Source organism: Vicugna pacos, chromosome 5 (genome assembly GCF_048564905.1).
Source record: "Vicugna pacos chromosome 5, VicPac4, whole genome shotgun sequence".
NCBI lineage: Eukaryota > Metazoa > Chordata > Mammalia > Artiodactyla > Camelidae > Vicugna > Vicugna pacos.
In genome coordinates, this window is record NC_132991.1 from 56554248 (window position 1) to 56580672 (window position 26425).

General features: G+C 33.6%; 1 protein-coding gene across 3 annotated transcripts in view; it reads right to left on the reverse strand.

Moving 5' to 3' along the window:
- Positions 1-26425, reverse strand: part of TFPI (tissue factor pathway inhibitor) — a 125249-nt gene that overhangs the window by 40906 nt on the left and 57918 nt on the right. For all 3 annotated transcript variants that reach the window (XR_004189990.2, XM_006209999.4, XM_031678285.2), the window contains 2 exons: positions 26077-26189; positions 13308-13667 (listed from right to left, as the gene is read on the reverse strand). The gene's annotated coding sequence lies outside the window, so the exon portion shown is untranslated. The remainder of the gene's footprint in view (positions 1-13307; positions 13668-26076; positions 26190-26425) is intronic.

The window sequence follows — 26425 nt, forward strand, 5'->3', positions numbered from 1 at the left end:
CAGTGAAGGCCTAAATAAATAGATTAGAACAAGCCAATACAAGGGGACATCTAAAAGAGGTATTTGAAAAATCTGTTTTAAGTATCATATTTTCTCTTTTTTCCCAAACTTAAGAAGAAATAGATACCACGTATACACTCATTTAAAAAAATCTGGCTAAAGACCAGAATTGAAAAGAACAAATTCCTATTTTATTTAGGCCCCATTTCAAACCTGTAATTAGAGTCAGCTGTGGAATTATCTGGGATTAATTTTTGTGTTGTAGATTAGGTCTTTGTTCAGATTTTCTCCCTGGATGCCTGCTTCTAAGCCACTTTTTTTTTTTTTAACCATGGGTGGTTAAATTACATTTTGTCAATTTAATAATAATAAATCATAATGTGAATAGCAGTTTCCAATAATGAGTCTTAATTATTATTTTTTTCTTATTTATACTTCACACTTACCCTAAGAGGATATTAATTTATCCTCAGTTGATAGAGAAAATAAAGTAGTAAAATAAAATAGAAAATAAAAATGATAAATTTTTCTAAGAAAACAGCTTGTAAGTGGTTGTATAGATATACCTAATTCTAAAGCAAATGCCTTTGGCATTGCTTTATCCTGTCAGATTCAAAAGTTATTTTTTGTAAAATAAAATTTAAATATTAGTAAAAATTACATTTACAAATTCATCTGTGGATTAAATAGTGTGATTTGTTGTAATAAAGATGGTAAGTAAAGATTTGAGAAAGACACTACAGATTTGACTATAACAGTCATCATCTTACAGTGGAATCATGTTCCAAACCATGTTGGCAGGTTAAGGTTTTTGGAACTCTGAGCACACAATATTATAAATGAAGTTTATGTTGATAGGCCAGCTGGTAAAAAATGAATAAAAGAGCCTCAACGGTTAAGATAGGCAATCTTCAGTGACCTAGTCCAGGTTTGAGGTCAGACAAGAATGCTAAATCAGACCTAGTTAGAAGGTGGTTTTTCTTTGACATCACTTCAAACCAGTCAACAAGACTTGAAATGGATTTTTGTTAGGTAAGGATACAAGTGATTTTGCAGATAAAGCTCACAGGAGCTGTCTTAGTCTACTAGGGCTGCCATAAGAAAATACCACTAACTGGATATCTTAAACAACAGAAACAAGTTTCTCACCGTTCTGGAGGCTGGAAAATCTAAGGCCAAGGTGTTGGCAGATTTAGGCTCCTGGTGAGAGCTCTCTTCTTGGCTTGCAGATACCACCTTTCCTCTGCGTCCTCACAAGGCCCTTCCTCTGTGTGCGCATACAGAGAGAGAAGGAGCTCTCTCTTCCTCTTCTTATAAGGCCACCAATCCCATCAGATCAGGAGACCACCCTTATGATCTCATTTAACATTAATTATCTCCTAAAAGTCCGATATCCAAATACAATCATTTTGAGGGTTACAGCTTCAATATATGAATGTAGGGAGCAGGGACAATTTAGTCCATAGCAGGACCCCTCCTCATTTCTTAAGAAAATGATTCTAAACTTGTAAACTGGTAGTAAATTGGCTAGTAAATTGGTTTCAGAAGTGAGGGCCACATCCCTTTTCTCATTAGGCCGTGGGAGGAGATACATCAGCCCTTGAGCCTACTTTTTAATGTGTAAGCAAATTCTTTACTTCCTGAACAGCTACAGACTTCCATGTCCTAGTTCTTGTTGCATTATCAAGCTTGAGACGGGACAGGCCATGGCCTACCACATTCCTATAGGAAATGTAGAAATCATGTATATAAGAAGGACGCTTGGTATCCAGTTCTTCCAAATTAGGTGTTTTTGTAGGGCTTTTACTGTTGTTATTTACTAAGAGGGGACATGTGTTCTAAGAAAATAATTCTTCTCTATAACCTCTTCTGGTAAGAAAGTATCTTTTAAAGTTCACAATAAGAAGGAAAGACTCGGTATTCATTCAACTGTAATTGCAAATCATATGTTCCAAAGCAGAAAGTACTGCCCTGTATGTTAGTTCTTGTAACTTGAAATTGGAGGATAATTTTCATTCACTTACTTTTGTGGGCTAACTATGAAATTACTGAGAAATTTTATTTTAAGATTAGATTTTTCATAATTTTGCATAATCAAGTTTATTAAAACAAAATCCTAAGGGCCTGAAAGCTAAGTATATAACATTTGCCACAAGATTTTAGGAAAATGAGAAGTCAGGGCAGTGAGGAAATTCTGGGGTAAATCCCTTCTCTCAGGGCCCTCCTCACCTCCACCTCTGGAATCGTGCTCTGACTCAATCTCATAAATGCTATAGATATACTGGTTCTGTATCAAATCTCTGCTCAAATGGTGTCTTCTCAGAATTCTGTCTTGAACACCTCACACAAAATCACTCCATGATTATGTTCAATTTTGTCTCATTTTTTTTTAGATCATTGCATCTATCCCTATGTAACACATTATATATTTATATGCTTACTGTCTGTTTTGAAGCACTGAAGTATTTTGAAGTTTGAAGTATTTGTGAGATGTTCATTGGAGCTATGAAATAAGAGGCTTAATACGTAGACGTGGACCTCAGGGTAGACATCTCTGATAGAGACAGAAATGTGAGAATATATAAATGATAATTACTTCTGTGGAGTGGAGGATGATTTGTTTAAAAGTACTTACTTAGCATTCGATATGAAGCAGGTAGTATTCTAAGTGCTTTTACAAAAGTTAATTCATATAATCCTCATAGTGACTCTATGAGGTGAATGTGAAAACTGGAAAGGGACACCCTGGAAGTGAACTCTGGAGAACAAGAATAAGAGAAATAGGTCTAAGAAGATGAATAAGAAATAGCCAGGAAAGCAGAAGAAACCTGGGAGGCTGTAGTGATGCAGATGCTAAGGAAGTCAATCCTTCATAAAATTGTCACACGTTTACAATGTCTAGAGCACAGAGGGTTCAACTGAGGCAAGAGCCAAAAAAAAAAAAATGCATTGTGTTTAGTGACAATGGCATTGTTAGTACCTTTGCAAAACTGCAAAAGAAAATTTGGTACAGTGATGGGGGCAGCAGCTGGTGACCTGAGGAAGGAATTGGAACAAAGGCTGTCAAAACAGCAATTAAGGATACCGTTTCATAATCTAAGCTGAAAAGTGAGAGAGGGGAAACATTTGGTTAAAACATAGTTTAATACGTTTCTGCCATTAGAGAGGAAGAGACAAAGCTAAAACAAAAATAAAATAAATTGAGGCTGAGTCCTAGACACAAGTGAAGAGGGTCTAACTCTGGCCTGGAAAAGAGCATCTTTCATTACAATGGGAGTTCTTCTCTGACGGTGGGGGAATAGGATACATTTTCAGGTGTGTGTGTGAGCATATATTTTGTGATGGAGCTGTTCAGGAGCAGAGAGAAAACTGAGATTTTCTTGTAATTCAATTTTCTAAGTGAAGAAACAGTTGAGATTTTCTGTTCAAAATGTCAAGAATTAGTGGAATTTTAGATGGTTTTAAAAGGATTTGCCATTTTCTCTAGGTAAAATAAAATGGGGTATTAAAAATGTTAAAGGATTTCTGGGCTGCTGGAATACTAACCTTTAAATACATAGTAGTTTAAGTCTTCCAAATTCAGTGCCCTATCCCTCCAGATTTAGAAATTAAACTTTTGAAGGATTCACAGTTGGATTTTATCAATTGGAGACAGATAAAGGGCAAAAAAGGCAGGGCTTTGAAGAGTATTGGCAAGAGGAAGTATGTAAGTGGTTTATTATTTAATCATCAACTAATAATTTTTCCTAGATGCATAAATTCTTTGTTAAAAAATGTAAATGATACTTTAAGGTTGTTATTATCACACTTGGGAATTTAAAAATATGAAAGTGACTAAATGCACATTCATGTTCACTTTAGCATAGAAAATAATGTAATATTTTTTAAACAATGTAGGCATGCAACTTGATGACAATTATTAGAATAGGCAGTACCTCCATCTATCAGATGTAATATTACACAAAGCTAAATTGGTAATGACAATGACTAGAAGATAAAGTGAGGATCAATCATGGTAATACGAATTTTAAAAGCTGTATGCAAAAATATATGTATACTTTAAGATGAACTAAGCAAAAATTGATGTTTATGCAGAAAATATGCTTTAATAAGGGAAAATACATTAGGTCAGTGAGATTATGGATGAAATTTTCTTTTTTTTCCAACTTTTTAAAATGTTGTTTCAGTCATGTAATTTGCTTATGCAACAACCATTTTCTGCCACTCTTCGTTGAGAGCAGGTGAGCTAAACATGTTCATAAGTGCAGCTCTCAGGGAAGGACAGCCTAATGCCCACCTAAGGAATAAATTTATAAAAATAATCCCTTCATTAATCCACATTAATCATGATGATTCCATTTCCTTTACAGTAACTGATTTAGAAATTTCAATATGATAAATCTCTGACCAATTAGATGAGAGAGGAAGTATGCTATCTTCCAGGGGTGGGGATGGGGTACTTTTGAAAAAGATCTTTGTTCTAAATGAAGCTAGATGGGAAGAGCCACGTGATGTTTCCTTCCACTGGTTTTGTCTGTATGTGATGCCTGTGACTGAAGCATCCATCCTGGGGAGAACTACCCCAAGATTAAGACAACCTGCTTTTAATAATAAGGTAAGACGATGGAAAGAACTTGGATCTGTGTTGAATTAACAAATCTTGAAACATCCTCTGTACTTTGTATAATGTGAGCTAGTAAATGGCCTCATTTTTAAGCTACATATGCATGGATTTTTCCTTCTAGCAACCAAATGTAACCTGACAGTTATTTTGCTTTTTTTGCTTTCACTAACTGACTATTGACCACTTTTTTGGCGCTTTTCATTGGAGGATGCTCGTAGGATGGGAAAATAATATCATCACTGTAAAGCTCAAGTCAGAATCCCCTTTTCTTATCATTAAAATTATTTTTCTATTAAAATAATGCCTGATATTCTGCTATGAAACAAATATTCAGATTCTATTTTAAAAATATAACCAGACTAATGATAAAATGTGGGAAACAATGAAGCAAAACATTCTGAACCTAGTAAGTAAATTAATATGAGAAAAATAATAAAACTAAACCACAACAACAGAAAACAAGCCTCCCCAAATAATTGCAGACTATTGACTCTAATCATGTTTACTAAAGGACTGACCAATCCTCTAGAAAAAGTCTGTTGGATTTGGCCCTTGTTACAGGAAGTCATATTTCTGGAGAATTGCTTAATGTGGAATTCTTTAATGTTAGCTAATAGGCCAAATCACAACATTTCTCTGTATTTTCTGCCTGGGAACAAGCATGGTGACAATTTCACAGATAAAAAAGTTTGTTACTCTACCTCTTTTAGATATAGAAGTAGTTGTTAGCTATGATTTTATAAAGTAGGAAAGTTTTCTCTAGGAATGATACATTAAAAGCGGTTCACTATGTAGGTTTGATCTCTTGTCATTCATAATATGAGAGATAAAACTTAAAAAAAATACCCTAGAAAAGAAATAGCAATGCCACAGGAAAAAAGTGAGTATCTCCAGTTACAATCAAGCATACAACATGTATTAACTAACTTTATTTTAAAAATTAAAAAAACTGAAATGAAGGACAAGATCAAAGAATTATATACTGCTAGAGATAAAAGAAACTACAGGGATAAGTATCTGGAATATCCTGGGGTTTTTAATGAGTAAATTGAAGCCCAGAGCTAATTTTATCCCCCAAAGTTTTATATCTGCATAATGGCAGAGCTTCACCTCAAGCATAGAAATTGTGACCATCTCAAAAAAGGGCAACTGCAAGCCTAAGAAAGAACCCGTTATTCTTACAAGAATCTTCCTCTTTTTTTTTTTTGGTAAAGTGAATTTCAGATTATTTACAATCTCTAGGAATTAGCAATTCCTCAATTCATAAGTAGGGGATTTTTATTCTCTGGTTTGGGCCAAACTTCTATAAGTAAAATAAGAGTGATAGAGTAAATAATTAGAAAGTTAAGAATATGTAAATATGTAAAAATACTACTGAAAATTAGTAAGTAAAATCTGAAAAGACTAATGTATATTTTTTACTAATAAAAATACAATGAACAAAGGAAACTAAAGTATAAATACATAATAAAGGAAATAATAACAAAGATTCTTCCTCCTTAGAGTTGCCCATAACTACTAAAACTCTTAGAAAATAATATGTAGAAATATTTTGTCTAGATATTATAGTTAAATTCATAAGACATTTTGCCAAAAGAAGGTAGCATTCATTTCTTTGAATGAGTTCACCTTTCTTCATCACAGTGACTCTTATTTTCCATCTGATCCAGTTTGTTTAACAGCAAAGCTCTTCATAGTATGCTCTTTTCATTTCTTTCCTCTAAGTGGGAAAATAAATAACTAAATAACTAAGTAAAAAGTTGGTACTACATGTCTAAACCAAAATGGAGACTTCTGCTCAACTACTGAAGCCAGTAGCACCAAATGAAAGGAAATAAAAAATAATGCAAATAAGTAAATAATACAGTGAGTGGAAAAAGAAAAGGATTGACTATATTAACGTCTTTCTCTATCATCGTTACTGTCCATATTAAGAAGTAAATGACATAGAAAGACCTACGGCTGATTCTGGTTTTTATGCTGTTTGTATCTGCTCTTCTAGGTACCCATTATTTAGTAAGATAAGAAAATGGTATTTCAGAACCATGGTTTCTCTAGTTATATGTCTATCAATCAATCTCTCTCTTTTGATTATACCGTTAATTTATTAATTCTAATTAATCTATTAATTAATATTGAATGAAACATCTTAGGCAGGAGGTATATGTATTTTTGGAAAGACAGAAAGATAGTTGAGACTTTCCTAACAGGGTTCTAATTAGAACCTTGATTCACAGCTTATGTAGTTCAGGTTGATATCACCTTTTTTTTTTAAGGATCAATAGCTAAAGTAAGGTTTATTTCCTCATTTCCCCTCAAAGTCTGTTGCTATCTTAGATTTTTGTCTCTGGTCAAACATATTGGAGAATTCTCAGCTTTCTGCTTTTTATAGTTGTAGTATGAGAGAAGGAGAACAAAATGTTAGCCCATGTACAGGACATTCTCACAAAATATTCCTATACTATCACTTCTTTGAGGGAAAGAGAAGCAAAATTTATACTCAGTATACCTGAGACTAGATATTTAGGACATACTTGGTTTCAGATAAATGATCAGGTAACTTTCTTTCTGACTTTAAAGGTGTTATGATTCCAAATATTAGCTAAAGTTTTTTTAACCTTTAAGTACAATAAACATGATGAACCCATAATACTCAATTTGCTCCCTGCTCAGTGAGAGTAATTCTGCAGATGAAATAAATCCTAATGTGAAAAATCCAGGAATTTCTGATTGTGCTCTAGTGAAAAGTAACTGAGCTTAGTTCAAGATTGGAACTGCAGCTGTTGGTGACTACATGCATGTATTTAAATGACAGTCTGAGTTCAACTTTCTGAATCATCTTTGTAAAGGAACAGGGGGCCTCAGGCAGCTGAGTCATGGTCTTCCAGGAACCATTAATTTGTTGATCTTCAGCCACTTCCATTCAGAATTTAAAATGTCAGACCCATGAAAGAGTGAACTAAGGGCTCAGAGAATGACAGGAAATTGGTATCACTTACTTTTTTTACTCACAGCGTCCAATAAATAGTTCTGTTTTTCTCTTGGTTCCTCACATTGAATGCTCATTATTTTACATTTTTATAATAACTGGCTAGTTTCTCCAAATTGCCATTCCTTTTTCTCCTATCCAAATTCTACCTAACACATAATCACATAATCAGGAATTGGAGAGCATATTCTTATTAAATGCCCTACTTAATTCCCCTGAATGTAATTTTCTGAGAATGAAAACCAGAGTTTTGATCTTTTGCAGTTTATTTCAAATCCTAATAATTAGATTAATTTAGAAATGGTTAAAATGATCACACTGTATACTTTTTGTATCTTGCAAAAGATCTAATATATAAAAACATATAGTTAACACTCAGCTTGCAGATATTAAAAATTGAATCTGCTAATTGAAGTGTAATGATAGAACTGAAGGTCTTAAATGATTTAATCTCTTTCTAGGCTTCTCAAAAAGATCTTTTCTCGAAGATTTCTTATCCATAGGATAACTTATTCATCCCTCCCCTACTCCTACCCCTCCTAAGTTAAGTTCTGCCTTTGAAATCCTTAGCGTGCTTTTTGAAGGATGTTACTTGATACTCTTTTTGATCTTGCTTTCCTTAGATATTTAATCATCTCTCAAATACATCTTTCATGGTGAAGTATAAGATATAGATTATGGGATTCTCTCTACAGATTGTCTTCTAAAGTGCAGTACATGCATGCCCAGATATCTCTTCACACATACTTTTGAGGAACATCCATGAATTCCCACTCACTCATGCCTTATCACATGAGGCTTCCAGTACCTATTAGGAAGGACAGATGGTCACTTGTCTTTCTTTGATCTCCACGTGAATTGAACCTAATCTAAATTTTCCCTACTTAAACATTTTTCTTCCATTGGCACATTCTTCAACTATTTAGGAGAAAAACGTACAAAAAGATGTTAATCCTGGGAAGTCTGGAAGTTGAATAAAATGATTGGCATTGAAAGGAGGGCCTGAGTGTCTCTAAGAGAAATTGCTTATCTCATAATTTTTTGATAACTTGCATTAGTGCCAGGATGTGGATGTCATACCCATTTCCTTACTGTGTTACCTGCTTCCTTTCCTCATAGACTGAATACGTTAAAGGAGAGCAAAACCATAGAACTCAAATAAGATGCATAGAAACTTGGATAATTTACTTATTATTATACTTATGTACACTCTTACATAAGTATAAAAACAAATTCTAATGCTACATATACATTTTGTCAATAATGCTTGTCATTTGGGACTATCTATTTACCTCAACTGGTATATATAATTAAGCAGGAAACACCTGAAACTAAGCTTCCTTTCATAAAAAGAGAAAGTTTTAATATGTGCTGTCAATGAACGTTCTGAGCTGTCAACAGAAGTATCCAGGAAGCAGGGAAGGAAAGATAATTATGAGAAACTGTGATAAGAAGTTATCAGGAAAGGCAATCTTTAATTCGTTATAAAACTCTGGAGGCTTTAGGTAAATAACACTCAGCACTCAGAGTTTTGGAAATGCCTGTTCAAGTGACAACTTGATTGGTTTTAGCCTTGTAGAATTCATTTGTCATCTAAAATAAAAGAGAGTAAAATATTAGCTGCCCAACAGCTACTGTTATCAGAAAAACATAATGAATCAAGCTGCTTATCTGAGATGAAATAATTATTTTGCAGAAATAGTGAATTTAAGTTTTTCATTTATAAACATGTAAATGTATTTACTTATCTAGCATAATTGCTGAGATACAGCAGGCAAAAAATGTTTTATCTTATCCAGGACTATGAATGAATTACAGTGTATATGCCCTTAAAATTTTCCTTTCTACTTAAGTTTATTTTTATTTTTTAGGATATCATTAAAATATAATTTAAAAATAATAGCTCTTCTACTTCCAGCCACAATAGATTAACATTGGATTTATCCTCCCACCTGAAACAGCTTAAAAAATAAAACAGTCAAAATATATGAAATGATGGTTTTCAGCTAATTAAGTATTGGCCAGTGAAAAGCAGAGATCCCACAACTATGAGTAACATGATTCAGCCCTATATTCCAATTTGCTCCAGCACACTGACTAAAGGGAGTTTCCGCACTGAAATTCAGAAAGGGTGATTCTGGGATTGCCTGGTGATCTCCCTGAGTTTAGGAGACAAAGTACATTGTCCGGAGAGGCCAAGGCATCTGGAATATGCAGGGTAGAGAAACAGAGAGTAGAGAGCTATGCAGAAGTAGAGATCAGAAATCTTTGGATGATCCTCAAGTCTTCAGCTTAATATTGATCAGTGCATGCATGAAGGAAAAGTACTCAAGTTTGGGTAAAGAACCACCTCAAAGGACTAGAAGGGATAAAACTTAGAACACATATAAAGCTGTGAATATTTCTTGTCCCAGTAGAGTCATCAGAATGTTTTCTCCTCAGTACTGGTGAAAAATTAACCATAGAATAAATATTTCTCTGATTTTGCCTAGCAAAGCTTGACAGTGACATAACAAAATACTAAATTGCTTCCAAGTAATTAAACTACATTCTAGAATAGGGTTCAAGATTATTTATAGGAATGCACCCCAGAAGGAAAATTCATAATATCAGGCATTCAAATAAAAATTACAAGGTGTATAATTTTAACTGCATTCATATGTGCAAGAAGCTAGAGAAAATATTGAGTGTATTAAACAGGGAAAGAAGATAGAGACTCAAATTGAATTTCTAGAGATGAAAACAACAATATTTGAGATTAAATATACACTAAAGGGGATATAAACAGATTAGACATAGAAGAAAAGATAAGTAAAGACATGATGATAGAAATTATATAAACTGAAAACAGAAAAAACCCCAAAATACTACTATTTTCCTTTTACTATTTTTGATTGTGGTAAAATAAATATATCATGAAATTTGCAATTTTAACCATTTTTAAGCGTACAACTCAGTGGCACTAATTACATTCACATTAGTGTGCAATCATCACTACTATCTATTTCCAGACTTTTTCATTACCTTGAACAGAAACTCGTATCCATTAAGCAATAGCTCAACATTCATCCCTTCCTCCAGACTCTAGTAAACTGTATTCAACTTTCTTTCTTTATGAATCTGCCTATTCTAGATATTCCAGAAGAGTGAAATTATACACTATTTGTTCTTTTGTACATGGCTTATTTCACTTGGCATGTTTTCAAATTTATTCATGTAGCTTGAATCAGAAATTCATTTTATAGTCATGTGTATTTGAGGTCAGTTGCACATAAAAGAGTAAGAGTAGGCATATGATATTTTGATAGAATCATTTTGATTCATTTTCTGGGATACTCGGAAGTTTCTTCATAGATGAACTTAAAAAAATGTTACCAAAATTTTGCAATAAACACTATTATTCTAGAGATTAACCCAATTTCTGAGAGTTATTCCATTCCTAAAGCCTTGCAAAACGAAGAATGAGGTAATGCTAAGAGATGGATTATTGCCAGATTCAAGGATGGGGTAGATGTCGATAAGAATCATGACTAGGAGAGATAGAATGAGGTTGGCAGCAGGATGGTGGTGGCACTGACGGTGTGGTACAGTCACAGGCACACTATGCTTGGTAAAAAAACCTTTTTATCAGGGCTATACTGATGATAACTTTCACATTCCTGATGCTGAAATGGCCTAATCAAAAACATGTAATATTTATTCAGTCTAGAAAGAATGCTACCATCACACTTCAGTTGGGGAATTCTTTACAGAAAGTCAGCGTCTCCCCAGGGACATGTACCAGATGGAACAACTGAGAGAGAAATATCACAACACTGGGATTTCTACCGTGACCATGATGTCCTTTTACCCTTTTGTTTTTAAAATAATTTAAAAATGTGGTTGTTCCAACTAAGAAAGAATATAGAATTCCAAAGGAAGGCCTGAAGAGAGGTGAACATAGCAGATTTGACATGCATTCAGTGCTTTTTTGGTATTGGTTTTGGAAAGAAGAAAAGTGGAAATGACTAGATTGCCCTCATCCTATTGGTAGTTTTGGTTCTACCCGGCACCTGCCACTTGGAGAAGTGAAGACAGGAAGAGAAGGGTAATGGGAAAACTGGGCTCCTGGAAATGATACCTCACACCAAGAAAGCAATTATTGAGGATCTCAGAGACCCAAGAGAGATGATCTAGCATTAAAATTTTTAAAAACTAAGACAAAAAACAAAACCCAAAAACTCACTGGAGTAACTTGCACCCCTTCTTCACTTTGGTGAGACTTACTATCCCGAAACAAGGACTTCAAGAGTCACTCCATATCTTGAATTCAGATTTCTCCCAATGCACATTACAATAATCAGAAATAATTATAGTATTGGTAGATCTCTACCAAAACATATAATGCATTTAGAAATATTTTTAAAAAGACAATTCTGCAAATCAAATTCCCTGAGCTAAATGTTTTAGATGGTATACAAAAAAAGGTGGCTGGAGATAGCCTTTATTGAGAATTTTCACTTTTAAAGAGATTATTTACACTTTAAGGATTAGGTAAGACATAGATAATATAGCCTGAAATAATCATGCACTAGAATGATGAATATAAAACAATCCTAAAAGTGTTTTATGAAAGGCTCTTACCAGGTTAAAAAATGTTGCAATATCTCAAAATTGACAAAACTTCCTCTCTGACGTAAATATTATGCTTTTACACATAAAATATGACTTTCTGGGCTGTATGTTTCCTGCCTGGGTTCTGCCCTTTGTGTTTATGTTATCACAGTTATACAAAGTCATCTTGTGACTAATTTCCAGAGCACTGAGTCACAGTGTGGCTATTGCTTATCTTCTCTTTTTTTTCTGCACGACACTGCTCTTAGCTCTCATTTTTTTGTAATGCTCTTATTCCAATGAGCTCTTTCCAGAGTTAAATAACTTTTTGTCTCATTATAGTTTTGTGGTTGTGTACTTGTATATTTTGTGGTTTCCTTTACTATCAGAAGTTAAATTTAATATTGTTTTATAAGCAACAAGAACATGACAGTACATCATATAGGTATGTAATCTATTGCTTTAATTTATGTAATTGTACCACATATAATATAATCCTATCTATTCTTATGTAAGTTATCTCAAAATGTGAACTTTTGTCTTTGTAGAATTGTAAAATATTTTCTTAGAGAAATTAGCTAATGCTGGCATGAAATATTTAATTTAGACAATAAGAATTCTCATGGTTATATCTCATTTTAAATATCACCAATTAATGACAATGAAAGATGTTTCTTTAAACATAACTCTGCCAGATGGCCTCTTTATTTTATTTCTTTATATGTTACTAAATAATATTTAAACGTAAAATATTCTTTAGAAAATTCCAATTAAAGACATAATTTGTGAAGAATTGCCGCAACAAGCATAAAATTATTAAGAAGGCTATATCTCACCAACTTAAAAAAGAAATGTTCACGATCTTAAAAGCATAAGCATATATTGCATATATATTTGCCTAAGAACTAAATGCAAAGTGCTGAGATCTAATTTTGCATTGCAATATGAGTTTGTTTACAGAGAAGGGTGGATTTTCATTGTAGGGTACAGACAATGGTTCTCTCCTGCAAGTCTTTGCCTCTCAGTACCCTGCTTTTCACCCAAGAAAAAGAAATAAAGGTTATTTCTCGTGGGCTAGAAAGTATATTGCCAAGTACTCACGAGTTAAATCTCTGAAGAAAGTTCTTGGAAAGATTTTTTTCAAAGCGGAGTTGAAGTCATTTTGTGTTCCCTTCCAGGCATTGAAGAGAGGATTTATCTTTTCTACTTCTTCTTTTAAACAGATCAAGAAACTGGAGAATGGAGAATAATGAAAGAAATGCAATCTGATCCTGCCAGCGGTGAAAGGGCGAGGTAAGAATTTGACGTTTATCCAGCCCAAAGTCCCTCCGTCTGTTGGAGCAAAGAGGAGCCTCAGAGCCGGTTTCAGAGATCACTGGCAGTTGGGAATAGCCAGGCTTCCTGTTTAGGTCACTCCAACTCTTTTTAGGCTAATTTTGCCAAACTCTTCAAAAGCCTTTTCTGTTATGGAGGAAACAGACAAAGGAATCAGCTTACACTAAGATTTCAAAATTACTATTCCTTTTTCTTTCCAGGATTCTTTTTGTCATCAGTTACAAAAAACACACTTTTTCCCCAGAGCTACATATTTTTTAAACATTATATTTTTGTCATTACATTGTTAGTTAATAAAATGAGCCCTTTTTGCAGTTTATTTTCTTATCCTCTTCAAATTATTTCATCTGTATTGTCACTGTATTTATGAAAAAAATTTGAGTGCTATTGAAAGTTCCTCTGCTTAGAGAGGAAATATAAATTATTGCCTGTTGCAGAATGTCAGGCTGTGAACCCTGCCTCAACTACTTGCTAGCTTTGCAACTTTGGTCAATTATTTAAACTTTCTGTGCCTTGGTTTCTTTTTCCCTAAAATAATGATAATAAAAGTTCCTAGGTTAGATAGCAGTAAATGGATTAATACATATACATGTATGTATACATATAAATATATATATAAAGCTCTTAAGACAGGCCTCCAAACCTTCAATAAATGTTAATGATCATGCGTATTGTTGTTGTTTATGTTATAATTATTATTTTACACAATATGTAAATATTTAGAAGGCATCACTTAGCTTGCTCTACTGTATTTGGCTATCACTGAAGTTAATCCTGTAATGGAAATATGGTTATATCAGACTAAGATTTTATAAAATGGTAGAATCTACTTTGCCATGAAGGCTGAAGTCATTTGATCAGAAAGTCCGTCAGAAAGTTTGTCTTTTCCATCTCTGATTCTCTCTCTACCTTCAACTTTTCTTGCTTCTTTTCTTTGACCTCTGGGTAAGGAGTAATTTTTCCTCTTGTGTGTTTTTAGTACTTATTGAATAATTCCTAAGTGTCTGTCATATAAATTACCTCATTTAATTGTTACAGCTAGTTTATGCAGAAGGCCCTCTCTACATGACCATTTCATGGGTTTGTGGAGCTCTGATTCCAATCAAGTAGTCTGAATTCAGAGCACAGATGTTTAAATGCTCTTCTATACTTCTTTCTCACCTGTATTCTGGGTTTTACACCACAACAAAACTTTGCTATGTGTTGAAACTTTATTTTTAACAGAACTTTGTTATATAATTATTACCCCTTATTACCTCACACGTTGCAACTCTAGCACATTCAGTGTTCCCTTTTTGTTCAGATTGTTGAGGAAATTGCCTGTTTTTGGACAGGAGTGGACACTGATTCATTTTTTGGCCAATGTACAGGTTCTACTCAGACAGAGGTACGCTTAGCCAATCGGATTTCCTTTTTGAAAACTTGAACTAAGAGCTATAGAAAAAAAGCATACAGTAAATGCCAGGCTCTTAACTAAAAAGCCATGAAGGCAGGAGTGCTGACAGCCAAATGGTGTGTACAAGATAATTATGTGGAGAAAGCTAGAATGGTGAAAGGAATAAATGAAAGAGAATGTGTTACCTCTGAGAGAGAAATAGGGAAAGAATGAAAGCAAGAGTCAAGTGTGAGAGCAAAAGAGATGAGAGAGTGATGCCTGAGCTCTACAGCGACGGTCCTTCCCCAGGCCTAGTTCAAGTTTTCCTAAGTACTCAAGAACATATCCCCTTCTTATAAGTTCCCTTTTCCCCCTAAGGTCATTTAAGAAATCTCTTATTTTTATCTGTAAAGAACCCTAACTGAAAGAGCCCCGGCTGGGCTGAAATTATTTTCCCAAAGATCATTGATTTCATATTTAAGTTGCATGTGGAATCAATGAAGACTTTTTACCATTTTGTTTCCATGTAATTTACACATAATTGGATATTCTTGTGCTGATGAGAATGTGGGCACTTGACATGAACTACTGTTAAGATAACACAGCCTGACTCTGCTACTTAAGGGCTCTGCAGACTCAGGTTTTCTCTCCCCGAGGCTTGTGTGAGCTTTTGGAGGTTTTATTACTAGTGATACAGGAAAAACGGATGTGGGGCATGAGGAGGGACGTGTCCCAGGCTTTGGTTGAGTCCCTGGGACATGCCCTGCCAAGTGTGGGTCCTTGGCTTCACACAGGAAAGAATTCAAGAGCGGGCCACAGTTGAGTCAAGGTAGATTTATTCAGAGAGATATATTGAAAGGCAAGAGAAAGGCCATGAGGTGTGGGGGTTGGGTGCTCAGATTAAAAGTAGACACACACTCCATAGACAGAGTGTGGGCCATCTCCAACGAGTGAGAGAGAGGGGGCGGCTGTGAGGTACAGTGTTGCCAGTTTTTATGGACTTGGTGGCTTCATATGCTAATAAGTGGAAGGAACAGTCTAAGTAGCCTGGGGAAAGGGTTGGGATTCCCTAGGAAGTTGGCCATTTCCCACTCTTTGACCTTTTATGGCTAGCCTTGGGCCTGCCATGGTGCCTGTGGGCATGCTATTCATCATGTTAATATATTACAATGAGCATATAATGAAGCTCAAGATCTGCTAGAAGTCAAATCTCCCACCATCTTGAGCCTCAAGGCCTACTAGGGGTTGTATCTTTCACCATTTTCATGTTAATTGCTGTGGCATTCCTTGAATGGCTGTGCCCTGCCCTCTTCCTGTCTCACTAGTTCACCTTTCTATTGTGTACAACTCTAAGTGTGAATTATTTGGATAAAAAGATTTTCTTACCAACAATTTGACTATATACCATTATATCTTAAAGTTCTTTGTATCCAGTCATTATCTAGATGTTCCAGTACCCACCTAATACTAGGCACTCTACATTTCATTCCTCACCATGTTCTGTTATTTTTTTCTTTCCAACTTTCACAAAATTCAAATAATATTTCAGGCTCTTCCTGTAAGTTTATTTCTTGTCCAAGAAATAGTCATTTTTTTATCTTTACTTGCCCTATGTATTAAAAAAACATTTCCTAATTTTATCCATTAAGAATTTTGTCCACTAAAAGATATTAAATGTTTCAACAAGTTCAGGTAACCCTATTTGAAGTGACAAATCTGGAAGGAAGTTGGTTCCTTAAAGGCACTGTGAGAAGAGTACACATTGTAGGACAGAACATCAAAATTAGAAAAGATATTAAAAGAAATTATACAGAAGTGTGGACAAACATCCAAAACAAAGTTAAGTTTTATCACATTGAACACTCATTTCATGTATTTCTGTCTACTCCAAAGCATGTGGAAAATTATATTTTCCATTATTTCATATTTCAACCAATTACTTTCATACAAAGTGTGACTGCCAAGGTCTTTAATTGGATTAGGGGGAGGGATGAATCTTTGAGCTCCACTCTTTGCCTCAGTTTTCATCCTTTTATCCAAAATCTAAATCATGTACAGCTTGTGATTTGCTTTTCCTGAAAGTGAATTTCTGAAAACTGATTTTAAAAATGAAAACAATACATTTTCAGATTTCAGATGTAAAACAAATGGTATCTAGACTTTGTCAAATTACATTCATTGAAACTCTGCATGATATTTATGACATATACAAACATGGGTACCTAGTTGCTTCTGTATTTATTTCATCACTAACAATTAATTTTACTCTTAAGTCCCTATTTTGGTTGATGTGAAAAATACAGCTTTGCCTATTTGCTACTGACTTAATTACCAGTTAAAATTTGGCCACTTTCAGGTTAACTCAGGCAGTTCAAATGTTCCCTGCCCTCACTCCTTCTCTTCTCCCTAGGGCACTTGAACCCTTGGGATGGACATGGGGACCACTTGCTGCACTCTGCCCTGACTGTCCTCTGCTGAGAGACAGGCACATTGTCTGGTCATGTCTATTAACATTTGACCAAGATTTTGTAATTAAAAATATGTTCCTGCTTTAGATCCTAGTTCTCACAATTTAAGGCCATAGATTTCAAGAATATTTTCTCTCCTTTGGGTTAAGACATATATTCAGCAAGTCACACAAAGCCTCTGTTCTTTGCTCTTAGCTTTATCTGCCCAGGGTAAAGAGTAAGGACAAAAGTAAATGAACAAAACATATCATGTGCTTGTAAACCAAAATACAACCAGCTACAGTCCAGCTGCCTCATTTTTAGCCAAATTTAGTATCATGTTCATTTTAACAATACTGACATGCTCTAATGGTATTTAGTATGAGTTTAAAGTCAGAGTATCTGTATGATTAATTTATCTTCAGATATATGCATTTTTTTTACACTTGGCTTAGTTTTCTTAATTTCTAAGTGGAAGTTTCCAAAAAACAATCCATTCATAGGGAAGCAGGGACAACTGGATCTATATCATGAAGAAAGAGAATACTTAGCTTCTTTTCTGACTCCTCTCTGTGGTAGATTATATCATTTGTTCAAACATTTTTGCTACCCTTTCCTCTGGGTCACCAGTGAGAAGAGTTATTTCCTTCCACATTGACTTCAAGTTTTTGCTACATTACTAGCTTTGGCTAATAGGATGAGCAGATAAAAAAAATATAAGCCACAGCTAAATAGATTTTTATGAGATTTATGAGAAGTTTATGAGTTTTATGGTTCTATAATTATTTTTCATTTTCTCTGCCAGATAATGCTTGCCTCATATAAAGGTTACTCTTTAAAATTGGATCACAATAAAAAAGAAATGGAGAACCAATAAAGATGACTCACAAAGGTGACAAAATAAATCCTTTCTTGATAAAAACCTTGTAGATTTGGGGGTAGTTTGCTATCAAGCATAACTTAGGCAGAAGTAAACCATATACTCCCTACTACCTTACCTTATTCCTTTAAAGATATGTTATCTTAACAGCATATATATTATTATGTTATGTTATTTTAGACACTGAACTAAATTAGACCCTTGGACCCCATGATCTCAGTCTCCCTGGTGTCCTGTCTTCTTTTTCATTTCATGAAATTCATTGCAGGATATGAAGTAATTTGGGGGGAATTCTCTCTGGAAATTTACTGATGTTAAGCAGCAGTATAAACGAAATTAAACAACCAACAATTTGAAATATGTTGCAGATGAAAGTAAATTCTTGTTAAGTGATATAGTAGTAACAAAAGGGTTTTCAGAAGTTTTATGGTCACAAGCAAGCTGCCTCCAACTGTAGGAAAACAAGTTCTTCTCAAATTAGATTAAATTTTCACAGGGAACTCAAAATAAATGCAGACAAACTCAGCAAACATGACTGCTGAAATCATTATGTTATCTTTGTTTATCTAACTCATATTCCTATTAATAAGATATTTCCTCCCCAGTTGAAAAAAAGAATGATTATTAAGACGTAGTGGTAACATGTGGGACCATGAAGTCATGACTAAGGATTTCTCAGCCCTTTCAGGAGAGTCACCACAGGAATCTCAGTGATAATTTGCATTATTAACAGGCGGACATTTTGAGTGATTTTCCTTCATCAGGCAAAACATATTAACTAACAGAGTAGGAAAAAGGGTAATCTTTATCATCTGTGTTTAGACATTGCATTTCACAATAAATTATTGCTGCATATTCATATTTTAAAAATAGATATAATGTGTCAAACAGAGAAAATAAAATGAGTTGAGTTCCTAGCTATTTCTTTATAGTTTTCTAGAATCAGATATTCTATTAGGTGGCATGGTGATACTACTTTGAAATTTCACTTCAATTATGTGCTTTTTTCCTAATCTTTTTTAGTTTGTCTACCTCCTTCTGTGAAAACTTGGGAATTATACCTGTGTCTCTAATACATGAACAAAGAAGTAGACCATTTTGCTTTTCAATGATGAATAATAGGGGTTTCTTTTTATTTATTTATTTTTGGGAGGTAATTAGGTTTATTTATTTTATTTATTTTTTAATGGAGGTACTGGGGAATGAACCCGGGACCCTTTGCATACTAAGCGCACACTTTACCACTGAGCTATACCTTCCCCCCTGAATAATATGGGTTTCTTATATATTTATTTCTGTGAAATAAGTTCTATAAAAGTGACACATTTGTTAAAAGCGTATTGTACAATCCTAGGTCACAATAACTGATCTTCATTCTCTAGCATAAGAAAAGTAATGTTCTCTTCAAACTTGTAGTATTTTGCTCTCAAATCTGGACCAAATCTTAGGAGAGAAATTGTCAAAGCAGAGAATTCAGAGGAGTGAGATAAAACCATGTTATTTGAAGTGTACACATTTAGATACGTTAAAAAAATTATATATATATATATATATATATATATATATATATATATATAAATGTCTCCAAAAATGTTGAAGCAATCTAGGGTATTTAACTTTAGGAAGAAAAAGCCTAGAGGGTAGGAAGAGTCATAATGCATGTTATATTAAAGTATTTAGGACACAGTTATGTGGAAAAGAGTAAATATAATCTGTTTTCCTTCAGAGAGAATGACTAGGTGGATGAAAATACTGGGGACACAGTTTTTAGCTTATAATCAGGATAATTTTCCTACCAATCGTAGTTCACAATGATAGGATGAGCTACTTGACAATAAGGAGTGTGCCCATTCCAGAAGTAAGGAGGGAGGGAGAAGGAAGAAATGTGGAAGCAGTTCAAAGGACATCCTGACATTGCATGAGAGAACTGGACTAAAAGTCCTGGAGAATTACCTCCGATGTTCAAAACCTTTTAGTCCTTCTCACTCCTTGATCAATGGTAAGGATAATATAGCTAAGCATATAAAAACAATAATATGAATGACAAACATGACAATAATAATGTTTGTTGAAGGCTTACTTAGTGCCAGACATTATTGTAAGTGTGTTATTTATAAAGATCATCATGAGACAGGAAATATTATTTCCCCATTTAGAGATGAAGCTAAATGGTTAAGTCGCTTGTATAAGTTTTTTTTTTCTCTGTGATTTATCATAACATTTTGTGTATATTTCCCTGTGCTATACAGTGTAATCTTGTTTATCTATTCTACAATTTTGAAATCCCAGTCTATCCCTTCCCACCCTCTACCCCCCTGGTAACCACAAGTCTGTATTCTCTGTCCATGAGTCTTTAGATTCCACATATGAGCGATCTCATATGGTATTTTTCTTTCTCTTTCTGGCTGCTTGTGTAAGTTTAAACAGATAATAAATAAGAACAAGATTTGAATCCAGATAGTTTAGATTCTGAGCAGTCTTAACTGCTAGGCCGCACTACTTCTCTGTTACCTTTTGTATGTTCCCATAGCCATAATAATAAGTATCTATTGTCCTTCTTAGTGAAAGAGAAAAAAAATTTCCCAAGGCCACATTGTAATTTTGAAATTATGCATAATCTTTAACTCATAAACCTACCTCTATTATTCTAAAAAATATTTACAAACTGTATTTGTATATCAGAAGATACCTGTGCAATATCAAGTGCAATATTTTTTGTAAAAATGGAAAATTGAAAACAATTTAAAAATCAATCAAAATGCATACATACACTGTGGTATAATCATTTGATAGAATACTGTTCAGAAAAGAGGTATTCATGAATATGTATAAACATGACCAAAACTAACAAATTAATCAGTGAGTAAAAAAATGCAAAATCAAGAACAATGTCACTTAACTAACTTTGGAAATACACACAAAAATATTATATATTAAATAAAGATATGTATGGAGTAAAAGGACACACATCTATGTTAGTTGGTTGCTCTGGAAAAAAAATGAGAGGAATGCAACCAGGAAAGGCTATAAAGAATAGTATGAACTTCAACTATATTTGCAATATTTTATATCTTCTGTGTAAAAGTTCTACATAACACTATACTGTATATAAAATAGTATGTGGCATAATATAAACAGTTTTAGATAAAATACATAGAAAATATAATGGAAATGTTAGCATTTCTTAATTGTAGATGATCATTATTGGGTTTTTGGTTTTTATTCCTTGTACTTTTTCTTGATTCTAAACATTTAAATAAAAAAATCATTTAGAATATGTAATAATAACAGAACATTAGACAGCAGATAAAAATCTCTTGTTTCTTCCTGTCTCTCCCTAACTCTATGTGGAAGATGAAAATCTGGACAGAGCCTTCTTGCTCAGCTTGCTTTTTTATCCTTTCTGGGAACTTCCCTAAGAGAGAAAAAAGTCTAGATGGAAAATATAACTCCTGTGAGATGCTATTTGATAAGCAGTGAGAAAAAGTCTCAATTTGCCCATCTGTTATCCCAGGTATGAATGAAATGCACCATGTATGAAATGCACCAATAATGAAGAATGAATTTGTCTGTTCAACATACAGTCTTTTAAATAGCTAGTCTGTTATTCAAAGAATTTTAACTCAGTGAACTCCTGTGATTTTCATTAACAGCTCTATGATAGCCCACAAGAGTGTTTAAATAACTTATAAATAGTAAGTCGAACTCCAGAGTCCTTGAGCTTAACATTTATGATACTCATAATTGTTGTCTCACTACATTTTTTAAGACCAAAGTGGATCCCTATTTCATTACAGTATGGTTGGGATCATTAAAGATGCATAAAACCTTGGCTGGGTGATCACAAACAAAGTGAGAAAAGGCCATGGAAAGGAAAAGCAAGAATGCTGAGAATACATTAAGGACCCTATTCCTGAGGGAACACTGTGGAGCTCACCTGAGTTTCAGTAAACACTCTCTTTAGGATATCTGCCTGGAGAGCCCCTTCAAAGAAAAGTCCAACCTTGGAGAACAATGGAAAGGAGTAATCTTGACTTCTGTGGTTTCTACCTTGCTTGCTTCTGCATTGGAATGTTAAGCCTTGAAGCTTATACTTTTAACAACTTTGTGCTTTATTCTTTAATCTTCTAGATTTTAATTGCTTTCTTTCTATTTATTTCCTATATTTAAAACTTGTTTTAGGCTTTTAGTTTTATGGTTCTTTTATTTTAATTATTTTGTAATACCATTATTTTTAATCAGCCTTCTAATTTATATTACTTGTACTGTTAATCCCATCTATAATATTTTAACTAGCTTTATTACTTTTAGTGTTAACTCTCATTTTTATAAGAGTGTCTATCTTAAGTATTATCATTAGTACTACACTGATGACAATATGATGTATGATGCCCACGTGTGTGAATACAGCATGGTGTAAACCAGGAAAGTTGGGTCTTTATTACCTTCAAGTTGATTTGCAGCAAGTCCTCAATCCTCTAGGACAGACTATCCTTCCTTTAACCAAAGTGGGACTCAGTGACTTGAAGATCACCACACTGAATAATCTGATAGGCCCACAGACAAAAATTATTTCCAACCACAGGTTTACCTATACAGCCAAGAAAGACACTGGCAAATTACATGAAAAAATCTATCTTCTCACAGAACAAACTTTCATTCTGAACCTCCCAGAAAGATTGTGTGTATGGATAGGAAAGTTTTACTCCAGTCTCCACTACCAACATGCACATATTAATTTACATCTCTTTACTGACTGGGTTTAAGGGGTAAAATTACTTATACCAAAACGTATCTCTCTTATTGACTAGGAATGCTAAGGGAAGTTTGGCCTCAGAGAGGATAATCCTTACATCCCCATTCCTATTGTTTTAGATTCAGGGAACTAATCCAATTGATCCTACCCTCAAAGAGACTTGCTGATTAGATAATGAGATCCTACCTAGAATTTCAAAGTAAAAGAGACCAGCTATTATCTTACTCTCTCCTTGACTGTAATCTCAGCTGCGTTTGGATAACAATTTTATATTCACAATATTTTATTTTTATATCTCTTAGTTAAATATATGTTTGTGTTTTCACTATTCTTTTTTAAGAGAATCCAGAGAAGCAATATTGTTCAGTGTCAATTTGGAATTCTCGAGGGAAAAAAAGGCTCACTACAATGGTAGTTTTATGGTTATCTGTCTCCCTTTGTCCAATGATATAAGACACAGCTACAAAAGCTAAGAATGGTTGGCAGGCAGAGTTGACTAGATTTTTGGTAAGAATCATAAAAACACTGTTAACAGATACATTTTATTTTAGAAATTTAAAAAGTTGTTTCTCATAAGTTTATACAATTTTATTAAAATATTTTTACTTACAAATTTCTTGGGAAAAATTTCAAAGTGTAAAATAAAATAGCACATAAATATACCACACAGACATATTTATTGAGCACCAACTATGTGACAAACACTGTTCTAGGATTTAAGGAAACAGCAAAGAACAAGACAGATAAAACTTGGTCTTAGAATTTTAATCTTAGTGCCTGCCATACACTGAATGCTACTAACGATCACAGTTCTCACTCAGTGAACGAGGATTACAGCGAACAAAAGAAAGAATACCTCACCTTTTAAAATACCTCCTTTAAAGCTGCCTAGAAAGAAGTTGTTCCAGGAGCTGGATATGAGAGTTTATTGCTTCTTTCTAATTTATAAAAAAAAAAAAGTGTTAGTTTATCTTGTGGAGGTTTTCATTGATTATTCAATTATTTAACACTGAAATGAGATAACAATTTGTTATTCATTTCACTTCTTGATTAATTTCTCAAAAATTTCAGAACAGAAGTTCTGAAACTCTTTTATATCAGTTTCTAACCACTTGAGCTTCAGTCTATGTTAGTATCCATGTACCAACTCCCTCAATGACATTTTAAAAGCTTTTTCTCAGTCAGTTTTGCAGGCAAAACATTGCAAAAGTTTTAATTTGCAGTCCATTGAGTAAAACTGAAGTTAAATGTTCATTTTCTCATTAAACATTTTTCTTTTTTCTTTTGTGAATTGCTATTTATGGTCTTTGCTCTTTTTTATGGTTTGGTGTGTGTTTCTCTTGTTGACCTGTAAGAGTTCTTATTTAGTATCCCAGATTCTTCTCTTTTAAAATGCTTAGAATTGAGATAAAAGCTAAACTGGTGTTTCTTTTTAATTAATTAAAGTATGTATAAATTATCCAAAATTTGGTTCAATAAAAGAAAATGTTAGTCATTTTTAATAAAGGAATATTTATACTATTATGTATATATGTTCACATACATAAATACAAATATATTCAAGGATAAAATGCAGTATTTCTTCTGTTATTAGACTCTCTTATACTAAAACAAGGAAATAGGTATGACACTAGTAACCTATAATGACATTAGATGATAATAGTAAACATTAAATAGTAAAACTATTTACCTGCTGTTCTGTTATACTTTTTACAAATAATTATTTTGATCCATAAACAATCCTCTAATGTAGCTATTGTTACTATTGTAAATATGAAGGAATCTGAACATTGGAAAGCTTAATTCAGTTGGCCATAGGTTAACATTTACAAATAATAAGCAGCTGAACACAGTGTAAACCCTAACATGTAGTAATCCTTCTTCTGCAGTCTCTCCAATGGATGCTACTGCATTAACATCCACTGTGCAAGGGATCAGAAGAGAGGAATGATAATCTGAGTCCCACTGACAAGGCCTCTTCTGTCATCACTAAACTCACTTTAAATTTTTCTTTCTCTTATCATGTTTTATCGTATTAAAGACTGAATTTTGTGAGACAAAGAAATGATTGAAGTGCTTGTGAATCTGATCCAAATTTTCAGGAACAGTGAGTAAAACCGTGGTACTCTGAATATTATCTTCCTTCAAATTCTGTGAAAATGATTCATTTCTTGCACATAGAGAACACGGAACTACTTGTGGTTAAGTACTGCCCTCTGTTGACAACATGGTATGTAAGTCTTAATTTATATTTTAAGAATATTTAAGGTTAGAGTTAACAGAAATCTCACCAATAAGATGAGTAATGAAATCCTAGGGAATAGAAGTGCCTTGCCCGAACAGCCATGGCTGCTTAAAGACAAGGACAGGATGAGACCCCAGGTATAATGATCTACCATCAGTCTTGTGTTGACTAACTTAAAAACAGTAGTTTTATTTCGCCTGAGATATTTTCCACTTTCTGACACAAAAACAAAGTTTACAATAATCAAATAAATTAAATAAATTACTTTATTTAAAAAATTTAAATAAAATGTTTGTTCAGTTTAAAAATAAATCATACAATAGAGGAGGGAAAGATGAGTAGCTTTCTCTCACTCTCCATCTGATTCAACCCCCAGAGGCTGCAACTGTTAACTGTTTCTTTACCATTCTGGAAATTATATATATATATATTTTTTTTCCCCAAAATCAAAGTACTATTCTTCAACTTTTTTCAAATGTAAAACATGTATTTTAGAGTTTATTGCATATTATGTTACAGATAAAACTCATTTTTTAAGATGGTTTCCTTTTATTGATACTTTTGAGGATTACAAGCAAATTTAGAATCTCCTTATTTAGGATTGCCTGATATTTCTCATAATTCAGTTATGAATCTCTTCTTGGACTGTTAGAGAAGTGAGGCTGTTTTGTTCTCATGTCTTATTAGATGACAGATGTTAACTTTGATCACTTGACCAAGGTGTTGTCTGCAGGCTTCTCCATTGTAAGCTACCTAATTTTTCTGTTTCCTTGCACAGATAGGATTTGAGGGACAGAAATGCTCAGCTAAGACACAAAATCAAAATAATTACCTTGTCATATCCTTTCTCTCAGGTAGCAAGAAGATCTTAGATGCTAGGTACTATTTTCTCAATCGTGCTGAGTGTCCATTTCCTGACTTCTTGTTTAATTCCAAAGTCTCTTTCTGAAGAAACACACAAATTAGTGAGGTATCTGCAATAGTTGTTCTTGGAGTGTGAGGAATGGTTTGGTATATTAAACAATTGATGTAACTAAAATTTTTTGTATGTAACTGTATACATAACATGTGAAGCATAATAATTCTTTACACTGGCAATTAGATAAACACTAAACAGTAGAGCTGCTGACAGTTTTACTTTTCTTAAAACAATAATACAGTCAGATTTTTAAAATTACAAT